This window comes from Dermacentor albipictus, chromosome 2 (assembly GCF_038994185.2).
Source record: "Dermacentor albipictus isolate Rhodes 1998 colony chromosome 2, USDA_Dalb.pri_finalv2, whole genome shotgun sequence".
NCBI classification, from domain to species: domain Eukaryota; kingdom Metazoa; phylum Arthropoda; class Arachnida; order Ixodida; family Ixodidae; genus Dermacentor; species Dermacentor albipictus.
Genome location: NC_091822.1, coordinates 65,200,561 through 65,206,560, shown reverse-complemented (window position 1 = coordinate 65,206,560; position 6,000 = coordinate 65,200,561).

Below are 6,000 nucleotides of genomic sequence, written 5' to 3'. Positions count from 1 at the left end.
AGGCCACACACGTCAGCGAACTCACTGCAATTTCCTTCTTTCCTTCCCTCCGCTCTCTCCCTGTTATCTTTGTTTTCCCCCTTTCCCGTTCCCCCGGTGTAGGGTAGCCAACCGGACGTGATTCTGGTTAACCTCCCTACCTTCTTCTTATCTCTATCCCTCCCCCCCCTCCTCTGGCCAACATACTTTCCTTTGCGTTTTTTTCATTTCGGTGCCCAGGCCCCACAAAAGGAAAAAAAAAATACAATGTTGCGGGGCAGCGAATTGTCCTATCGTGAAAGTTCTATTTTCTTACCTCTTATTTTGCGGAAAGTAATGGGTCACGGGACGTATACTCTTATTATACTATTGCGATAGCAATTATATAGACACTCCAGGCGCATTCCTGCCGTTGCCGTCGCCCTCATGTGTTCAAGGGCGATAAAATCGTGACCGAGCGCCGCATGCTGCATGTGCGAGTGAAAGCATAGGTGGGGTGCGGGGTGGATTGGGTAAGCTGACGATGGTGACTCAGCCTTTGGGTGCGCAAAGGAGAAAAGCGGGGAGCAAACGCGCCGCCTTCCTTCGCGCGCGATACATCAGGGGGAGCGAAGGGAAGAGGGTCGGGCCTTAGGATTCTGAGATCTGTGAACCTGTCATTGGGCAAGAAGTTTATTTGTCTTGTTTGACGGATTACATACCGTGACTAGTTCTTAGATACGTAGATTTACTGGAGACTTATATGCATAGTTAAATATTTTGTTATAAGATTTTGTGTATACGTGCAGTGAACTTTGTTTACAGTGACACTTTTTTGCCCTTTTTCAAGCAATATCTTCGCAGTTGCGTATTCCATTGTGTCTTCGTATTTCTAAAGTACGAAGACGAGTCAAATGAAAGTGAGCCGACCCACTCCGCACAATACTGCTTCGGTTCATTATCTGCGAGGCATGCGCGTAGCACACAGGCATCTCTCATTTACAAAAGTGACACGCAGGTTTGAGGATAAATGTTCTTTAATGCGCTCATACACTGGGCTAAACATGGTTGCATGACATAATGGAGACTTCAAAAGTAGAACAGCGTGGTGCCATGGAGTTTTTGACAGCTGAAGGCATTTTCCAAAAAGGAATTAGTCGCCGCATGGCTGCCGTGTACGTTGAACATTGCATTTCATTGGCCACTGTGAAGCGCTGGAGCAAACGGTTCAAAGAAGGACGCGAAAGTTACAAAGACGATCCAAGACGGGGCCAAGCCATCGTGCAATCACCCCTAAGAAAACTGCAAAAGTTGATGAGCTGATGAGACAAGAACGGAGGATAAGCGTCGATGAACTGGCAGAGCGTGTGAACATCAGTCACGGTCCGGTTCACACCATAATTCATAAACATCTCGGTTATCGGCTCTTGTGTGCGCAATGGATGCCCAAGATTTTGAACCACCGCCAGATGACGGAGAAGTTCGGCGCTGCGTTGACTCATCTGATCCGATATCACATTGAGGGTGACGACTTGTCTGCAATTGTGATCAGGGACGAACCATGGTGCCACTATTACGAGCCTGAGACACGACGGCTGAGCTTACAGTGGAAACATTCGAATTCACCACTCCCAAAGAAAGCAAAAGTCGTCATTTCCGCCGGAAAGGTGGTGTTGACCTTTTTTTTTTCGATCGTCAGGGGCCATTACTGAGAGAATTTGCTAAATCTTGAGAGACTATCAATTGTTTCCGATACTGTGAAACGCCGGAACGCTTGCGTGTCGCAATCAAGAAGCAACGATGTGGAAAATTGACGAATGGGGTCATTTTGTTCCTCGACAATGCCCGTCCCGACGTCGTTGATGTGGTTAATAGAAAACTGGCAAAGTTCAAGTGGGAAACGCTACAACATCCGCCATATAGCCAAGACTTGTCGCCTTGTGACTTCCACATTTTGGGGCAGCCGGAAAAACAGCTGGAGGGAACCAGACTCGTGTCGGACGATAACATGAAAGAGTCAGTTGCTGACTTTTTGAAGCAGCGGCCGAAGGACTTTTATGAGACGTGAATCACGCGACTTGTTAGTCAATGGGACAAATGTCTAAATGCTTATGGAGACTGCTTTTAAATAAAGTACTCCGTTTGTCATATATTCGCATTGGCTCACTTTCATTTGACTCGCCGTCGTATGTTTTGCAGAACTCCTGCGTTTTATACGTGCTCTCTGTTGCGACTATAATTTAAATGCATTTATTCACAATTCACGACCGGTAACAGCTGCTCCTGCGTAATACAGTCGAACAAATGAGAGCACCATCGAGATTTTTCCCTCGCCGTTGCATATATGCAGAAGAATGTAAACACAGTTCTTGAACTGCTTGATAATGATTGAATGAATGTAAACAGTTCTTCATACGGCTGCGGAACTTGTGGGAATACGGGAGGCTGTCCGTTTTATGAGAACGCAGACACCTCATAAATGGACGATATTTTGCGATGCCAAGTCAGCGCTACAGGTGCTAAAATACGTTTTAAAGAAAGAACCATACTACCTGCTCGAGCTGGAAATCGTTGCACTTCATCACAGTGCCGAGTTAAGTGGCCACGTCATCACCTTTCAATGAGTGCCTAGTCATTGTGGTGTTTTTGGCAATGAACTCGCTGACAGTGAGGCAAGATCGGCCTCCTCTTCCTCTGATGAACTACGGATTGCCTACTCGCGACCTGACAGGAACTCCATGATCAAGGCACTCATGCAGGACCTTACAAAGGCTTGCAGAGCCCACTATGACAACATTCACAAACGTCTACATATGATTGACCCAGACGGCAAATTCTGTTTGCCCCCGAAGCTTACACGGAGCAAAACATCATTGCTACACAGGATCCGGCTCGGCGTTGCTTTCACCCGTCGCTACGCACACCTCATCGGCCAATCGAACAGCCCTGATTGCGTACACTGCCAGATGCCCGAAACACTGCAACACGTACTGTGCGACTGCCCAGCATATATGCTGGAGCGAAGGACGTTAGACAGTTTCCTAGCCAGCGTTGGCAGACAACTACTGTCGGAGGAAGCTATTCTCGGCCCATGGCCTGACACTGCAATTTCAATGCGTGCAACAAAAGTATTGTTGAAGTTCCTGCAGGACACCAAGCTCGACGAGCGGCTCTAGCGAGGCAACTGTCTCATGTATACATAAGCACTCACCACTTCTCTTATCATCATCATCCATCCCAATACTTTCACTCCCCTTCCCACTTCTTTAGTACAGAGTAGCAGACTAGAGCGCACTAGCTCAGGTCGACCTCTCTGTCTTTCCTATCAATAAATTCTATTCAATTCAAATTCAGTTCTTGAATGACAAAGTTTCATTAGCATATATGCCTGATCTTGTTCATTTCATGGCGTTTACATTTTTCACATCAGCGGCATGCACTGCTTTGCTGGTTTCGGACTGATATAACTCTAGAGTTCGTGTGATATTTTCTTTACTTATTGAATACACACAAAAAAACATGGAGGCATTGATATTAGTAATTTTGGGCACAACTTCTTGCACATACGAGTATATTTTATGAAAAAATACACATTTTACTTGTTTTGACAGTGCGTAGCATTCAAGAATTCATTTGCAACATCTTTGGCAAAGGCAATGAAATTATTATTCATGTATTTTATTCCTCGACAAATTGTTTAAGAACATTTAGCTCGGGCCCAACTTCGACGCGGCTTATTCAAATACATGTAAAACGCAGAAACGCTTTTCTGTGATAACCCTTGGATGCTTTTAATGAAATTTGTTGTATTTCACAGAGAAAGTTAAATTGTAGTGTCTGTTGGAAGCGGAATTTCGATTTAAGGCCTGAATTTTGTTGGAAATATTTCGAAAAATTCGAAAGTTCGAAGAAAATGTAAGCACGACGTCTACAAACCAATATGCGTTGCATCAAGAACAGATATCGCTGTTCTGTAAACGGCATCTATTATAACAGTCAAAGCGGACACATTTAGTGTGTAAATTTGTATCTTACGTGAAGTGGTTGCGTTGTGTACAAGGGTTCTGCAAAAGCCGTATTTCCACAATATAGATTTTTTTTTTAGATTCATGTGTAACATATCAATTTTGTTCACTGTAGATGTACTATTAGGAGCAATTCCCAGAAGTGTGATGGCAATTTTCATTGTTGAGTTACAGAGTTGTAAACTAGATAGTTTCGTTTTCTGAAAATATTTCGGCCAATTTTTGATAAAGAATGGGCAACCCAAATCACAAATGCGAAACCAGCTGTCCCTAGAATTTCAGTTTTTCCTTTAAATGCAACAAACCTCGTCAAATTCGGTGCAGTGGTTGCCGAGAAAAACGGATTCCCCTTCTACATGTACTTAGGTGGGAGCACGCGAGCTACGAGCAGCTTCCTTTTAAGGAGGAGGCCGAGCTGCAGCGTAAAACTTTTGACCAATAGCAGCCCGAAAGCTTTTGACCAATAGCCGATGTCTAGTGCCGAAAGGCGTCGAATCAGAAATAGCAATTTTTCTTTTGTTCGGTCAAATTATGCATAAGCCGTGTGTTCACGTCGTATCAGATGGGGAGCTATCGCGGTTTTCGTGACGTAGCGTGACAGACAGGCGAAGTGGGGTGGTTCAAAAAAGTTTTTGACCAATCACGGAGGGCGGATTCCAGAATTCGAATAGAAAAGTTTGGAATAGCTTTACGTTACAGCGCCCCAAATGCGCTACCGCCGCGCCTCTTGCTGTTATTCCGATACTCTTTGAAAAAAATTCGCCGATGGCCGCGGGGTGGCGTGACAGTCTACGAACTTGCTAATAGACCCGGCGTTGTTTGCAGACGCTAACCTTGCTCTCCCTCACTCACTCACTCACTCACTCACTCACTCACTCACTCACTCACTCACTCACTCACTCACTCACTCACTCACTCACTCACTCACTCACTCACTCACTCACTCACTCACTCACTCACTCACTCACTCACTCACTCACTCACTCACTCACTCACTCACTCACTCACTCAGTTCCTTGTCTCAGGAAAATCTGGCACTCCGGTCACGAAGGAATAACCATTTTTCGATTTCCGGCTTTCTGTAGCGTCAAAAAGGCAACGTGGACGAAAGAGTAAATTAATCCTTTTGTTCCACCGGGCGTTTTTCTTTCTTTTTTTTTTTGTGGGTGTGTGTGTTTGTTCAACGTAGTGCCTCGGGCGCCAGTGAATTCCTCCGTGCTGCTGTGACGGCGAAACTCGGCAAGCAGGTCACCGCGGCATTCCCTCTTCGCGAAGACGCGACGAGAACCAGTTTCGTCCTTATCCGCAAATACGCGTCGCCGATTAATGCCGGAATGCGCTCCACGACGCGCAAGCGAGCGTCGGCTGCTGCCTTGCCCCGGCAATCCGCGTTTTGCATGCCAATTAAGGCGCTCCGCTACGCGGCCGCTGCAGTGCGCGCGACGCCAGACGCATGGCCGCCGTCGCGAGAGATGGCCGATTGCCACTGAATGTAAACGGTTTCTGCCGTTGCACCGAGGGGCTTATATAGAAGGCGTCGTTTATCGTTTATACAATCCGTCGTTTATTTATGAACCCTAAAAGGGTCACGCTTTGCGCGACGTCGACTGTGCTTCTGTCGTGCACTACTGCTACGCGTCAATCCATATGCGAAAGATCCGCTGTAACTACGGTATTCTAAATTCAAGATCTCTGCATGTCACTGCGGCAGTCATCTCAACATGTTCTATCATGCTGATTGTGTGTCTTCGAGTTATCACTAGTACGGGCTAACGCTACTTTCGTACGCTTGCATATGACGTCACAGAAACACCGCTGAGTGCATTCACTTTCTGCCTTGTATATAGGTGACAATAACAGCCAAAACACATCCGCACACATATACACAGGAATTACGTGTATATTACAGTATGCGTTATTTAAAGATCACCATTATACGGCGATCCCTTTCGGTGACAGTGTCACCTCGGCGATAGTATCACCGTCAGGTGCGCTGATTGGCTGTTTGAGCAAAACG